This window comes from Xyrauchen texanus, chromosome 10 (assembly GCF_025860055.1).
Source record: "Xyrauchen texanus isolate HMW12.3.18 chromosome 10, RBS_HiC_50CHRs, whole genome shotgun sequence".
Taxonomy (NCBI): Eukaryota; Metazoa; Chordata; class Actinopteri; order Cypriniformes; family Catostomidae; genus Xyrauchen; species Xyrauchen texanus.
Window position 1 is genome coordinate 48,035,044 of NC_068285.1, and position 16,912 is coordinate 48,051,955.

The 16,912-nt window shown below is 39.8% G+C and overlaps 1 long non-coding RNA gene across 1 annotated transcript; it reads left to right on the top strand.

Annotated features, from left to right (window-relative positions):
* Positions 1-10,416: 10,416 nt before the first annotated feature.
* On the top strand, positions 10,417-14,648 carry LOC127650272 (uncharacterized). The gene is made up of 3 exons (XR_007971420.1): positions 10,417-11,070; positions 13,278-13,356; positions 13,441-14,648. It is a non-coding gene; the product is annotated as an uncharacterized LOC127650272 (long non-coding RNA).
* The last annotated feature ends 2,264 nt before the right edge of the window (positions 14,649-16,912 follow it).

Here is a 16,912-nt window from a genome sequence, read left to right on the forward strand (position 1 = left end):
TTCAAAAATAATTTCACATTTCTACTACATAAATTACCCATTTTAAATACATTAATCTTTCCAGAGCTGAAGTATCCCTTTAAGATCCACATGTTGTAATGATACAAAGAATAATCATACATTACATTTGCATAGCACCTCTGATATCGATCTCAAAGTGCAAAAATATGTTTCCTGTCTGGGCAACAACAGTGAGCTGAATCCTAACCATTATGGTACGTGCACGCTGGCGTTATAGGGTGGAAAGGCACCCGACGCCTTATAATGCCAGCGTCCAGTGCACCATTAGACCAGGGAATGTTGTAGGGCAACGGATGCTGACAATGGTGCAGCTTTAAAAACTAACAGGACGAGAGCATGAGGTCCTTCAAGATTTTTTTGTTTTTACTTACCTGTTCTTATGTTTTCCTCTGAAGTCCTCTAATGGAGACCTGACTTTATCTACCTGCTCTGTTCCCTCAGACTGACTGCCTAACTTTTCTTGAATAACCTTTTCAAAGATAAGTAACTTTAAATAAATATGTTATGGACAATGTATCTAATTAAAATCATGCATGTAATACAAAATTAACAAACGGAAAACGCTAGGCTATATAAAACTTGCCTGTAGGCGACTGTTGGTCAGTTGAAAGACTGACATAAATGTGAGCTTACAAACAGCAAGTCTTTGGCCTCCTTGTTGCACATGGTACTTGAAAGTGTACTTCCTCTTAGTTATCTCAGTTTCAGGCCCACGTGGTCGTCTGCGACTCACCTTGTGCTAGAAGTAAAAAGACATGAAGTAAAAAGACATTTACCATAGCGTAGCAGGCTAGCCATAGTGTAGAGCTGTCAAGTTAAGGTCATTAAGTACGTGAGTAGGCTTTGGTTAGGAGAATGAATAAGCCATGTGTATGCCTTTTAGGGCACCAAAGCGCTGTGGTCTGTAATGCACTTGGTGGCCTACTTGATGCCGATCATCCTTCATCCATCCTCACAAAATTTAACATTTACAGTGATCAGGCACATGTGCAGTCTTAGTGAATTGAAGGCATACAGTAGTATTCAATTCACTGGTTATTTCATGGGCCTACATTGTGATGCATTGCATACTGTTGACATGATATGGTCATGAATTGCTTAAGTTAGCCTACCTGCTCCAAACCAGAGAGAATGATAGCCTGCTGCCTCTCATAAGAGACAGCATAAAACTCTGTGAAGAGCTGGAGTTTTCTTTGTTCTGTTAGGCTTGAACACTGCCTGGGACACGTCTCATTGCACACCTTGCCCTTAACAAAAACAAAGTCACATTAGCTGTTTTTTTTTTTTTTTTTTAGCTATAGAACACTAGAGCTATTAGCAGCTATTAAGGTTACTAGCTAGAATATATAACAGCTTACACAATCAATGCATTTTTTTTATTATTACCTTTTATTTATTTATTGTATTTAATGAGTAACAAACATAGCATAGCATACAATATTACAAAACAAAGTCTTGAATTAAATGGTAACAGGGGATCCAAAAAATATATCAAAATATTTTAAACACGTCAATTACTTTTTTTTTTTTTTTTTTTACCAATTTCAGTGAAGACAAAGCAATCAAAGTCTAATTTTCTTAGCTTTCATTTCGACCTATTCATGACTTGATTCGCTAAACAGTCCGAGCTGTATGAACATTAGTATAACGTTAGACGCCCATATGCCCCCCTGACTGTAACCAGCTACGTTACAAAGTAACTGGCCAGCCAGCTAACATTAGGGACATCAAACGCAGCTAAAATGTTTCGATTAATTTATCCGTGGTTATAAGGAGTAGTCTACAGCATTCATTTCGACCCATTCATGAATTGATCCGTTAAACAGAGTGAGCTATATGAATAAACTGTAGTAGACGACGCCCAGTAGCCTACACGCCCCTCTGACTGTAACCGCAAAAGTTAGGTAGATACTTTGTATAGGGTTCTTTTACTCACCTCTTTCGGTGGACTTTTTCCTCGTTTTTGCTCTCCTCTCCGGTTCACATATGGTTTCCCAGCATCCCTCAAAGACTTCCTTGCTCTGTCCTTCCATTCATTCATGTTCGCTCTCCTTTTTTTGCCGAGGTTTTGCCTTTTAATGTCCGCAGCGGACATGAAAGCAACCGGCGTCTCCATTTTCGTTAGTGGACATAAACGGTTTTTCCGCGTGAGACTATTTTAAAATTTAAAATACAGAGTTTTGGTCGCGCGAACACCCCCCCAAAGTGATTATGTATACAAAGTGGCACACATACATTCAAGTCACATGGTTATCTCAATTTTTGTTTTTTTGGACTTATACGGTTGTTCGTCGCATGAACACAATTGTAGGGAAGTCATCATACCATGGTCGCTCTGACGGTCCTTCACCGGGTGAGTCTGGGTCTTCTTGCGCTGCTTCCCCGGTAGGCCCTGTATCGGGGGAAATACCAGTCCCAAATACATCATCAATATCATTATCCACAGTACCTCCTTCATCCCCCAACCTGTCCTCTGCCTCCGACAATATGTCCTCCCATGGATGCCTCTGTTGGTCTGCTTCATATCCTTCAGCTGTTTCCGTATTTGGTGCAGCAAGGTAAGCACTTTCCTCCTGTCTTTCTCTTTCTTCACCTTCTTGTTCCTGTTCTTCTGCGACATGTACTTCCGTTTCTCTTTCTGTGTTGTCCCGCTCCACTGTGGCACGTTCTTCAGATTCTTCCTCTGCCTCAGTGTGCTCTTCCCCTACGTTCGTTTGTTGTCCTTCTTCCTCTTCTTCGTTGTCTCTATCTGGTACTTGTAGGTCTTCAACCTCGTGAGCTTGATCCTCTCTTTGTTGCTCCTCTTCTTCTTCGGTTTCAGGTTCCTGATTTTGTGATAAGTTTCTCCTACGTACTTTAGTGCAGTGATTTAAATGATACCATGTGTTACTTCCTCTCACCTTTACTGCTGTTGGGGTTGCCTGCACCACTTCATAAGGTCCTTCCCGTCTTGGCTCATTCCACCTTCTTCTAAACACTCTCAGGTACACAAGCTCTCCAGGAGCAATTGAACAAGGTGCATTCTCTTCCTGCCTAGGATTTCTTCTTTGTTCCTGCAAACAGATTTTTCCATGTATTGTCGTCAATTGTCTCATATATGCTTTCAATTCCATTTCTAGTTGTTCCAATGATGGACCCTCATAAGGTCCTCTCAGATAAGGCACTGGCATAGGCCTTCCCGTCAGCATTTCATGCGGGGTTAGATTAGTAATCCTATTTGTTTGCATGCGATATTTCATTAAGGCCAACGGAAGCGCATCAACCCAATTAAGTCTTGTTTCTTGACAGATTTTCACAATCTTTGCCTTGAGATTCCCATTTACTCTCTCCACCATCCCCTGAGACTGCGGATGGTAGACACACCCTAGTCGTTGTTTTATTCTCAGCTGCTGTATGACTGTTTTTACTGCCCTCTGAATGAATGCCGAGCCATTATCTGAGCTAATTTGCGACGGTATTCCAAACCTTGGGATAACTTCTCTTGTTAGGAATTTAATCACTGTTTGTGCTCCCTGGTCGGCTGAGGGAACTGCTTCTACCCATCTACTGAATCTGTCTATTATTACTAACATATATCTTTTGCCTCTGACTGGTTTTATCATATCTACATAGTCCATCACTAGATGTTTGAACGGGCCCTCCGGTGCTGGAATATGACCTAATGGAGCGGTCGTACCTTTCCTGACATTGTGTGTTTCACAAATTTCACAGCCTGCCAAAAACTCATCTACTGAGGCCTGCAAGTATGGCGACCAGTAGCCCTGCTGTTTTATCTTCCTTACTACCTCGCCTCTTGCACAGTGGTCAAATCCGTGCGCATCAGAAATTAACATATTTAGAAGTGCTACTGGAGCCAATATCTGCCCCTCATGTGACCTCCATATTCCATTAATGTCCCTTGTCGCCCCCCTCTGCTGCCATTGTGCTAATTCAGGTGGGCCAGCTTGAAGCTGCATCCGTGCTATATCTGCCAAACTTGGCTGGACCTGTAATATCACTTGTGGTGCCATTATTGCTACTTTGCATCCTGAAGCTTCTCGGGCATGTTCGTCCGCAGCATTATTTCCTCTAATAACAAAATCCTTGCCTTTTTTGTGTGCCTGGCATTTGACTATAGCCAGCCTTTTGGACTCATCATTGCTGAAATTAATCTGATTATCTGGTCTTTATGCTGGATTGGTGTTCCATCACTCTTTTGAACCCTCTCTGTTTCCACACTGCACCAAACAAATGACACACTCCATGCGCATATGCAGAGTCTGTATATACATTTACTTTTTGATCTTTTGCGAGTAGACAGGCTTTGGTCAGTGCTTTTAATTCTGCCAATTGTGCTGAGCATGGCTGTTCGCAATGCTGAACCACAATTGGCACAATAGAATCTCCCTGCTTTTTTACCACAGCAAACCCAGCATGATTTCCCAAATGGTCCTTAAAACAAGATCCATCAACAAACTATTCTATTTCTGCCTCAACCATTGGTATTGATTCCAGGTCAGGCCTCAACCGTGTGAATGCTAACGAATTTACCACACAATCGTGTGGTGTTCCTTCATCCTCCAAGGGAATATAGTTTGCTGGATTTACAGTGGTACATCTCTTTATAGTTACATCTGGGTATGTCAGCAATGTTGAATATGCTAAACATCTTGCCTGTGTTAGTACAAATTTCCCATTCTCTATTAGCTCTATTATCTTATGGTGAGTGTAGATCACCACTGGATATCCCATAGTTATTGTGGAGGCTTTTTCATACGCAAAATAAACTGCCGCTAATCCCTGATAGCATGGCGGGTATCCTTGGGCTACACTGTCCAATTTTGTGCTATAATACGCTATGGGTTGTTTTCTCCTTCCACTACACAGTTCCTGCATCAGCACTGCTGATGCATAACCACTTTTCTATTTGCTACATACAAATGAAATGGCTTAGTGTAGTCTGGGCTTGCTAGTGCAGGTGCTGTTTGCAGTTCCTTTTTCAGTGATTCAAAAGCTACCAGTGCATCTGCACCCCAGGTTAGCCTACTTCTAAGATTTTGCTGTCCTGTTTGCTTCATTAGTTCTCGCAGGGGGTTTGTTTTCATAGCATAGTCTTCTATCCAATCTGAACTAAATCCTGTCATCCCTAAAAGGTCATCATTTGCCCCACTGTTTGTGGTTGCGGCGCTTTACCTATACCCTCCAACTGACTTGGCGATATTGCTTTAGTCTGATGTGCAATAATTAGTCCCAGATACTCCACCTGGGGTAAACAGTACTGTAACTTCTCTTTTGATACCTTATGACCCCCTTCAGCTAGTTTAATAAGGACCTTAATAGTATCCTGATGGCACTGCTCCAGTGTTGGTGAGCAGATCAATAAGTCATCCACATACTGGATCAATGTGCTGTCTATTCTTAGATCCTCTAAGTCTGTTTTTAATACCTGATTAAACACATGAGGTGAGTGCTTGAATCCTTGTGGTAGTCGTGTGTACGTGAATTGTTTACCTTGATAGGTGAATGCAAAGAGCTGTCTGCTTTCCTCTGCTAAAGGAATACTGAAAAAGGCAGAACACAAGTCAATTACAGTGAAATAATTAGCAGCAGGGGGAACATTAGTCAGCAGAGTATGCGGGTTGGGTACTTCTGCAGGCCAATCCTCTATTACTTCATTAACTGCCCTCAAATCATGTACTAATCGCCACTTTGCTTTATTTGCCTTTGCTACTGGAAGTATAGGTGTATTACAACAGCTTGATGTTTCTATTAGTACTCCTGCTTTAAGTAGCCCTTCAATAGTACTTTTAATCCCCAATATTGCCTCCGGTTTAAGTTGATACTGCTGTTTTTGTGGAGGTTGGGTTCCTGGTTTTACTTTTATCTGGATTGGATTTGCTGATAGTACTAACCCCACATCTGTGTCATGGCGTGACCATAGTTTTACTGGCACCACTTTTTCCATTTCTGCCATTAGCTCTACCATTTTTGAGTCTAGTTTTTCAGCAGGTGAAATAACTACTACCTTAGGTGTTCCTATCATTTGGGTAGCACATATGATCTTTAGAAATGTTCTATCTAGTGATTCCATGATAAGAGGGTTTTCTGTCCCTTTCCATTGTACCCTTTCTGCTCTTTTCATCATTTGTCCTAAGTCTTTTTGTTCCCTTCCTTTGCTCACATAGATTGTCACATGTGGAACAGATTCTGGTATCTGAAACCATTTGTCTATAAAGTCATTATTCTCTATCTTGAGTGCTGCTCCCTCCTGTCCAACTACTATGTATTCTGACATCAAGGTGATTTCTTGTTGTTTTGTTCCATTCAGCCACTTTTCCTCCAATTCTGGGTTTCTTGTTTCATCATACATTAATGTACAATGATGCTCTGCTCCAGGCACATTTGGATCTCCTAACTGTGCCTTAATATATTTTCCCCATTTGTCTATTGTGTTGTTCACTTCTTTTCCTAGATCTCCCAGCCAATATACGTTTGCTTGTGGACGTTCAGGGTCAGGCTGTTTTGTCATTGTCATTTGTTTCACTCCTCTGTCATCAATGTAGATTCCTTCTGGAGTGCACCATATCTGTAAGTTCATTTTACATATAGCGTCTCTTCCCAATAAGTTCACTGGTGTATTTTCTGATATCAAGATTGGGATGTTTACTGCTTTTCCTTTTACTTCTATGTTTACTGGAGCCGTCATTGGAATCAACTGCGTTTGTCCCGAGAATCCTACTGTCTTAACATATTTTCCAGACCGGGGGAGGTGAGAGGCATAACTTGGACTTATACACGTAAAAGTGGCTCCAGTATCTAACATAACCGGTGTTACTTTGCCCTCTATCTTAACCTTCATTATTGGTTCTTGATCAGCATCAGTTGATATCATTGGAAGCTGACCCCTCCCCGTAGGATTCTCTGGGCATCCCTAGTAACCTTGTGGTGGTCCGCGCCATGGATTGACGGGACCTGGGGCCTGCTGCTGCTGCTGAGGGTCTTGTTGCCAGTTGTTGGTGTCTGCCTGGTGCGTTTGTGGCCAGGGGTTCATAGGACATTCGCTTTTTCGGTGTCCCACTTGGTTACACCCCCAACATGCATTTGTTGGGCCATTATTAAAATTCTGTCTTCCTCGTCCTCTTCCTCTTCCCCCTTGATACTGTCGATTCCATCTTCTATTCATTTGATCGGGGAAATGATATATCACAGTCGGCATGGGCTGTTGCATCACCTGATTCTGCATGGGTATCTGGTTTGGTACCACAGTCGGCATGGGCTGTTGCATCACCTGACTTTGCATGGGTATCTGGTTTTGAGCACCTGGTACAGTAGCCATTGGTGCTACCTGGATTGTTGATACAGGTTGATACATGGGCGCAGGTGGTACGCCGGGTACCATAGGTGTAACTGTTTCACTTGAGGCCATCTGAGCCTGTGCACCGATCAGAGTTTGCAATACTGTATTTACTGGCGCCATTACAGAGGTTGATCTTTTCCTTTTACTGCTGCTTGAATTCTTTTCTTGTTTCCTGTTAGTTCCTCCAGTTGCAACTGTTCCAGTTTCTTACATATGTCCCTCTCTTGTTGTTTTAGCTTTTCTTCATTCCATCTGTGTTGTTCCACTGCATGTACCACATGGGCACAGAACTCTTTCTGTGTCTTGGTAGTTAACCCCACCACGTCTTCCAGCTTTTCCTTTACTGGTGTAGGCATAGCCTCTATTATGGCCGTTCGGAACACAGCTGTCATCCAGGGATCCTTTTCTGGATCTTTTTCCATTTCCAGCTTCCATCTCTTTAGCTCTCGTTCGATATAGGCTTTCGGGTTTTCAGTTGTTCCCAGTGGCTCTCCTTTTATTGATTTTGGGTCTAGGTTGGTGGGAAATTCTTCTCTTAGGGCTTTCCAGATGGTATTTCGGCATCTGCTGAATGGTATCTCATCATACTTTGTGGTATCTGCTGCATTTCCCACTTTGGCTTTTTCGAGTATTTCCGCCATTTTGCCTCCTCCAATGCATCTTGCAAGAAGTGCTTTAATGTCTCCCAGGGCCAGTTGAGTTCCTACTGCTCGCTCCTCAACATCTCTAATCCACCTTCCTGCTCCTTCATATATGTCAGGGAGGGCTGCCAGTAATCCTTCAAGATCATGGTTGGCCCATGGCACATAGCAGTCATACTGTCCCTTCATCATAATAGGACACTGTGATGAAATCGTCCTGTTATGACGTCTGACTGGATTTCTCACTTCCTCTTCATCTGGCCATTCTTCATCATCCCCTCCATCAGATTCCACATCAGTTTTGACCATTCTTCCTGTCATTCTCTGCCATGTTTGCTTAGTCTTTTCTGGCATGTCTTCAAGATAGAGTTGTCCTGTAACCTGTTTCATCTTTCCTTTTGTCCGGTGTCCCAGGGTGTTTATGTCTGGAGCGACATGCTCTCTTCTTCTTGTTGACTTTCTCATGTTTTCCAGCATCTCTTTTTCCTTTCTCATGGAGTCCGATAGTTCCTGTGACTTGGCTCTGATGCTGGTCACATCTTCTCTCATTTTCCGCTGCTTTTTCACACTTTCTTTCACTCTTGATGATATTGTCATGCCGTCATCTGTCTCTATTAGATCGTCATCTTCAGATGTGCTTTCTTGCTCTTGTTGTTTTCTTTGTTTTTTGTTCTGTTGCTCCGCATACCCCTTTATTCCTTCTATTATTGCTTCCTGGCATTGTTTGTTTAATTCTTCCTTTATTCTTTGTTGACTTAACAGCTCTTGGCGTATTTCTCGATCTGATCCTTCTGGCCCTTCCCACCTTTGACTTGGACTCCATAGACCCTTTGTGCTGTTTTGTTCTGATCCCACTGCTTCCCCATAATTGTGGTTGCTCTCAGTTTAATATCTGGGTATAGATTTGCTGGTTCTTCTTCTGGCTCTGTTGGCACTTTCTCAGTGACTTCTATTTCTCCAGCCATGTGTACTTCCCTCTTAAACTCCATCATAGGCATTTGCAAATTCCCTTTCGTTTCCATTGTTGGTGCATAGGGAGGGGGTCTTTCTCCCTTTTCTTCATCCACCTTTTTTCCTTCCCTTTCCTGTTTTATTATTTCTATCCCCTTGGTCTTGAACATATGGAGCATTGTTAGTTCCCTATCTCGTTTCATTATCCTCTTCTGGCTCTTATCTTTTGGTTTATGATTTTTTATCAACGCTTCCATTTCTCTACATATCCCTACATCAAATGTTCCCTCTGCTGGCCACTTTGTGTTCAGCCCCTTTGTTCTTCCTTCCCATTTCCTAGACATCTCTTTTATCACCTCTCTATATGTTGGGAACTCCATGCATATCTGATCTATTGGTGTCGGTGCCATTTTACTATCCCTCTATGTTTTCAATAATTCAGTACCTCTTTAACCCCAGAGTGTTCTATTCTGCTATGCTAATCTTCACCAGGCTGGTCAGAGGAGGACCACTAAAAGTATCCGACCCCTGACTTCCACTGGGCTTTTTCTGGGTTGAGGAATTTCCTTCTTCCTAGATATTTTAATACTGCTACTTTTTGTTTGTGTTCTGCTTGGTTGCTTTGTTGGTTCCTCTTCTGGTCCCAGTCCACACAGATTATTATGTATCCAAACAATGTCACTCCTCAGGGTTATCAAATCACTGCTCCAGGTTTTTTCCACAACACTCTTGACCTGTTGCAATTACTTCTCCTGCCCAGTGCATGAAAGTAAAACATGAGGTTAATTTATTTGACTTTTTATCTATTATCATTTTGCCTCTTTTTCCTTCTTTCCTTTTTACACCCTTTCTAATCAACTGCCAGCCCTCCGTACTGTTATTATCAGGCGGGAGGAGACCCAAGAAATCTTATCCTATCTCTCTTATGTGTGCTCAAAAGCCCTCCCTTCACTGCTCTCTTGTTCTGGTTCTAGCAGCCCCTCCCCTCCCAACACCCAGTCCCCAGCATGCTGTGAGAGAGAGAGAGAGACAATCAACTATTATGCTCATTTACCTTAGTCTTACCTGCTACACTATTGATTTTATTTATACTATTTATATATTCCCCTTTTGTTTATCATCTCTTCTTCTTATAGTTATTTATTATCTTTTATTTCTTTCCTTTACACTCTTTTGTCATGCTCTTTATTTTTATTTTTATTAATTCATATTTTTCTTAGTCTTTTATTTTATTATTTGCTTATGTTCCCTCTTTTATTATTTGTATGGTTTCACTTTATTTCTTTTCAAAACCAACTATTTGTTTGTTTATGCTTTATTTTCCCATTACAATCCCTCATTACAAGATTTTTAGAGATGATTACACATTACTTATTTTATGCATGCACTTGGATACAAGTTTGATCTGGTTAACATACTTATACATTGCTTCATTCTTATACACACAGCATAGTTATAAGTGTCTAAACTAATACATTAATTCTTCTAACTATTTAATCTTTCTCATGCATTATACTTTCGTGTGTGGTTACATATTTATCTAAACATGAACATTACATCATTCAGGATTACATTACTGTAAATGTCTTTATTAATGATACACTAAGTTTTGCATTCTATCTTATTTCATGCATATCTATATTTTTCTATCCAAGCCTGCCCCCTATTGGTTATCTTGCTGTCTCTCATATATGTCCAGCCAAGTCTGCTTTATTTCTGCTGGGTGATCCAGGCAAACTCTTACCTCAAACATTCCTATTGTACCTTCAATTACAGTTGCTGGTACAATCTCCCCTTCATTATTTTCCTTGAATATTACTTTACTTTCCCTGTATACATTTCTGACTCTGTTGAATATCTCTAAGCTTACATTTTTCAAAATTGTGACACCTTGTCCCACTGGCCTCTCTAGCGTTTCCCAATAATGGGCCACTTCAGTGCTGAGATAAGGGATTTGCACTTGTTTAGCTGACCTTCTTATTTCTATCCCAAAGGTGTCCAGCTGTTCCCCATATCCTGCCTGGCAAAGTCTTTCTATGCCTGTTAAAAAGGTTCCAAGGTACAAGTTCTCCATTGTGACTTCCAACCAATCTACAAAAGGCCATTCTTGTTCTAATTCTGGTAAATTTACTATCCTAATCAAACCTCTCAACAGTGCCTTCTTTTTATCTAGTGTCAATTGTCTTTTCTGTCCCGTGTAATCTACATACTCTGTTTCCCTCCAAAAATGATCACGTATGCCCTTTGACTCTATCAATGTCTTTTCCAATTTTCGTTCCCACTCTTCAGGTCCCCGTCGGTCTTCGCATCTCACAAATTTCATGGGTCTCTGCATTTTCTCTTTAGTTTTGTTCACTGTAAATGGAAAACATTTTCCTTCTTTTTATTCCCCAATTAATCTATTTCTTTTTCTATCCCAATCTCCCCCTCCCCTCACTCACAGCGCTGGCCATTCAGCCACCCAGTGAGTGAAGGCAGGTCCGGGAGACAGAGGATCAGGTGTTTTCACATCTTTTTCTACAATTATTTTCTTCATTTTAGTTTCCCAATTTACCCTTACTTTTAGTTCATGTTACTTGCTTGGTGCACCTGATTCTCTGCATTATTCTGCGCTTGCACACAACACATCATCAGCACTGTGACCATGCATTTGAAAAAACACATAGACAATGCGGTTAGTAGTATGAAAGCACATGCACCAACAACATAGTTAGTTATGCACATTATTCATTATCTTAAACATGCACATAGTTCAACAATTCCCGTTTTCTGCACAGTCCGGGTTCCGTCAAACACTGCAATAAATAACTTAATCTAACACCTGGAGGAATTTTGCGCGAATTTTCACTTCTCCACCCGTGTTAGGATTTTCACCTGTACAGGATTTTCAGCCACTCTTCTGGCAAAACCTTGAATAAATGCACCTAACCGGGAATTTTCACGCGCCGTCGCTTCTCGACTCACCCCCAGGCTTTTTCTACCTTCTTTAATACACTAACTTAAACAATCCCACCCCCCATTTTTGAAATCTGGAACTCTCTCTATTTTAGCCAATTAGTTCGAATTATCCTATGTTCGGACTGGCAAAAGTCTTAGGGAAGCCACTTACTGGGACCCGCTACCACAGATCACACAAAAACACCTTAAGCAAAGATGCTTACCTCAGTTTCTGGCGCCGGTGTTTCTGTGCGATTCGTGCAAGCCGTCCCACCAGCGACCTCTGCCCCCTTGACCTCAATGCCAGCCCCACGTTGGGCGCCAAAGATATGTCGTGGAATATTGTGATGAGTTTCTCTAAGTTGAAGAAAACTTTCAGAGTCTTGAGTTCCAGATGCCAAAGTTGTAGTTTATTGATCACCAACAAACAAGAGACCAGTCAGCTGATTGTTCTGCCTCTATCCTCCTGAGTTCTCAGTTATATACCTTTTTGTTATCTTCTTGCCCATTATCTCTGACCAATAGAATAATTACTCTTGTCTCTTTCCTTCGCCACCAATATGTTCTATTTTCCTCACTAATTAAATATTGGTGGAAAATCCCCCATCTAATTATTTTTTTAAAAACATACATCAACTGGTAACTCCACTTATTTTTGACATAAGTCATAGTTCATGGTAAAAGTGCATCAATTTTAGAAACACCTGTGTATGATACAAATAGCCATGTCCCCATCACATACCTTTTACCTTTGCCCTACATTTCAGTGTACCCTCATAATGAGGCGGCCTTGTTTGTTCATACACAGTATCATTTGATTAATGAAAGAAAATACAAGCTCCAAAGATATTTAACTCATCAAGGTAAAACACCATGCCAGAAACATATCATATTAAAGATATCTAACTTATTAAAAGTATTTTTGTAAGAAGTGCATCCTGTATTTTAATGAGACACACCATATATTTCAGAGATACGTGTCAGCATAAAGGAAATACATCAAGGATATATGTCAGAATACTGCTAATTAACAAAAACAGCAAAACACCAGCTGCAAAAATACAAGACACCATTCATATAATAACTGATTAAAGAAGTACATCCTGTATTTCAAGGTTGTATACCATTCTTTGTGTTCTCTGCAGCATCAACACTTTTAGTAACCTCATATGCTCTCTCCTGGCTCACACAAAGGCCTAGAAACTCATATAAGTATTTTGATATCTAAGAATGATTATTATACCATCTAAAAAATGATTATTCTACAATAAAATCAGCACAGAAACTTCAGCAGGCTTTTGTTTTTAATACCCGTTTCCATTTGTGGCCCACAATTTGAAGAAACATATGCATCTGATTTTGTTTCTTTTACTTTTTTCTTTGTTTTGTAGTTTTAGTTTGCCATGTCGATGACTGTGACATGTCTGTGAAATCTTGGAGAAGTGGCCAGCACTTTTCACAGAAAGCCAGGTTGTTTTCCTCCTCCAAATCCCAGAGGTACTTTCTATGAATTGTGCATTTGAATGTTAATAACCTCTCCATATTTTTGCTCAGGTCTTTGCAGAATTCAATCGCATATCTGGGGAAAATCTGAGATCTATGGAGCGTTGGACACGTATTCTGTATGTTTGACTGAAAATTTCGGAGAAAAGGAGGAAATCAGGGAAGAACACTTGATGAGATTATGCATTATGTTGACAAATGTATTTCTTTGTGATTGTCATCATTAAATCATGATTTGGCTATGATCGTTACCCTCACATCTACCTGTATCTACTTTTTCGTAGTCATCTGATGTTACACATGTTTGCACTGCAGTGCTTCAGGGTCTTCCAATCCTCTTGGGGATGACCCAGAGTATTTTTTCAGGATGAGTTTCGTAAGTATTTTTATCACTGTTTATACTTCTGATTTGTGACATTGGTGATTTAAATTAAATTGATGCAATAAAATATACTGTAAATTCAATTCTGTGTTCTTAAAGGGTTAGTTCACCCAAAAATGTATTATTTTTAAATAATTAAAAAATTATCCCATAATTTACTCACCCTCAAGCCGTCCTAGGTGTATATGACTTTCTTCTTTCAGCCATACACAATCACTATCTCGTCCAAGCTTAAAAATGGGATTGAATGGTACCTTCGATTTTGAAGCCCAAAAAAAGCACATCCATCCATTAAAAAAATCATCCATACAGCTCTAGTGGGTTAATAAAGGCCTTCTAAAGCGAAGTGATGCATTTTTTCCTAATTGTAAAGGCTCTTTTTCTTTTTTTATTAAATAAATACTTTTTGGGAGTTTGCACAGTGCCTGTTCTGCAAATGCTCTATACCTTGTTTATGGTCCAGATATTATGTTGTCATGCAGCGGAGTGCTGCAAGAGGTCTAAGTCTTGAGAACAGATTGTTTTTTTTATTGTGTTGTTCTTAGAGTTTCAGCTGTTTATTACGATTTATTTATTTGTTTATTTAATTTCAAACTTGTTAAGTGCATTATTTGAACTAGAAAAATTATGTTCAGTTTACTTAAAGAGAATGTGGAAACCGATTGCACGTAGTATTGCAACTTAAAAGTGATACAGTAAACTCATGTTGAGATTAGTGGTATTTCAGATGTAAAGTGAACAAATTGTATTAAATTTAAGTTAATTGACTTCATAGAGTAATCTACTAATAAATAATTTGTAAGGTTACTAATTAATTTATAGAAAATTAACAAAAAAAATTAAGTTAACTAGAAATGTACTATTAAGTTTAATAACAAGTTGACATTACTTGCATAGGAACATTAATATACAGTGCCTTGCGAAAGTATTAAGCCCCCTTGAACTTTTCGACCTTTTGCCACATTTCAGGCTTCAAACATAAAGATATAAAACTAATTTTTTGTGAAGAATCAACAACAAGTGGGACACAATCATGAAGTGGAATGAAATTTATTGGATATTTCAAACTTTTTTAACAAATAAAAAACTGAAAAATTGGGCATGCAAAATTATTCAGCCCCTTTCAATGCAGCAAACTCTCTCCAGAAGTTCAGTGAGGATCTCTGAATGATCCAATGTTGACCTAAATGACTAATGATGATAAATAGAATCCACCTGTGTGTAATCAAGTCTCCGTATAAATGCACCGGCTCTGTGATAGTCTCAGAGGTCCGTTTAAAGCACAGAGAGCATCATGAAGAACAAGGAACACACCAGGCAGGTCCGAGATACTGTTGTGGAGAAGTTTAAAGCCGGATTTGGGTACAGAAAGATTTCCCAAGCTTTAAACATCCCAAGGAGCACTGTGCAAGCGATAATATTGAAATGGAAGGAGTATCAGACCACTGCAAATCTACCAAGACCCGGCCGTCTCTCTAAACTTTCAGCTCATACAAGGAGAGGACTGATCAGAGATGCAGCCAAGAGGCCCATGATCACTCTGGATGAACTGCAGAGATCTACAGCTGAGGTGGGAGACTCTGTCCACAATCAGTTGTATACTGCACAAATCTGGCCTTTATGGAAGAGTGGCAAGAAGAAAGCCATTTCTTAAAGATATTCATAAAAAGTGTCGTTTAAAGTTTGCCACAAGCCACCTGGGAGACACACCAAACATGTGGAAGAAGGTGCTCTGGTCAGATGAAACCAAAATCAAACTTTTTGGCAACAATGCAAAATGTTATGTTTGGCGTAAAAGCAACACAGCTCATCACCCTGAACACACCATCCCCACTGTCAATCATGGTGGTGGCAGCATCATGGTTTGGGCCTGCTTTTCTTCAGCAGGGACAGGGAAGATGGTTAAAATTGATTGGAAGATGGATGGATCCAAATACAGGACCATTCTGGAAGAAAACCTGGAGTCTGCAAAAGACCTGAGACTGGGACGGAGATTTGTCTTCCAACTAGGCAATGATCCAAAACAAAGCAAAATCTACAATGGAATGGTTCACAAATAAACATATCCAGGTGTTAGAATGGCCAAGTCAAAGTCCAGACCTGAGTCTAATCGAGAATCTGTGGAAAGAACTGAAAACTGCTGTTCACAAACGCTCTCCATCCAACCTCACTGAGCTCGAGCTGTTTTGCAAGGAGGAATGGGAAAAAGTTCAGTCTCTCTATGTGCAAAACTGATAGAGACATACCCCAAGTGACTTACAGCTGTAATCGCAGCAAAAGGTAGCGCTACAAAGTATTAATTTAAGGGGGCTGAATAATTTTGCACGCCCAATTTTTCAGTTTTTTATTTGTTAAAAAAGTTTGAAATATCCAATAAATTTCGTTCCACTTCACGATTGTGTCCCACTTGTTGTTGATTCTTCACAAAAAATTACAGTTTTATATCTTTATGTTTGAAGACTGAAATGTGGCAAAAGGTCGAAAAGTTCAAGGGGGCCGAATACTTTCGCAAGGCACTGTAACTTAATTTTAGTAAGTACGTTTTCTTTGCAGAAATAAGGCAATAGGTTTCCATAATTTTTAAGTAAACTGAACATGTAAACTTTTACAGTGTATGAAGGTAACACAATGTAATGTTTAAACTGTATTGTACAAAGTATGGCTAAGTAATAACAGTTTGTTATTGAAGACAAAGTGTGCAATTTGTAGTATTTGGAATAAGCCAAAGGCGTTACGGAGCATATACTTTTTACTCAAATATAATACACTTATGGTATATTGTTTGTATGTTTCAAAGACACTTGCAATTAATTTGTAATGTACTTGTAACACAAATAAAGTATACTTTAATATCACTAATCAAGCATGTAATTACCCTACACTGGCATATACTTGAAGTTGTTCCAATTTAGCACACAAAAGTACAAAAGTAAAGTTTTGCTTTACTACAATTTAAATACAACTAAAATATACTTAGTGCAAAATTAGTTGTTTCAAAATAGCACACTTCAAGTTAACTAATTTAACACACCGGAAGCGTACATAAATTAGTCTGGCTTCAAGTATACTTAGCATATTTTTTTCACAAGGGGGTCCTGAGCATATACGTTTACTCAATACACTTATGGTATATTGTTGAAT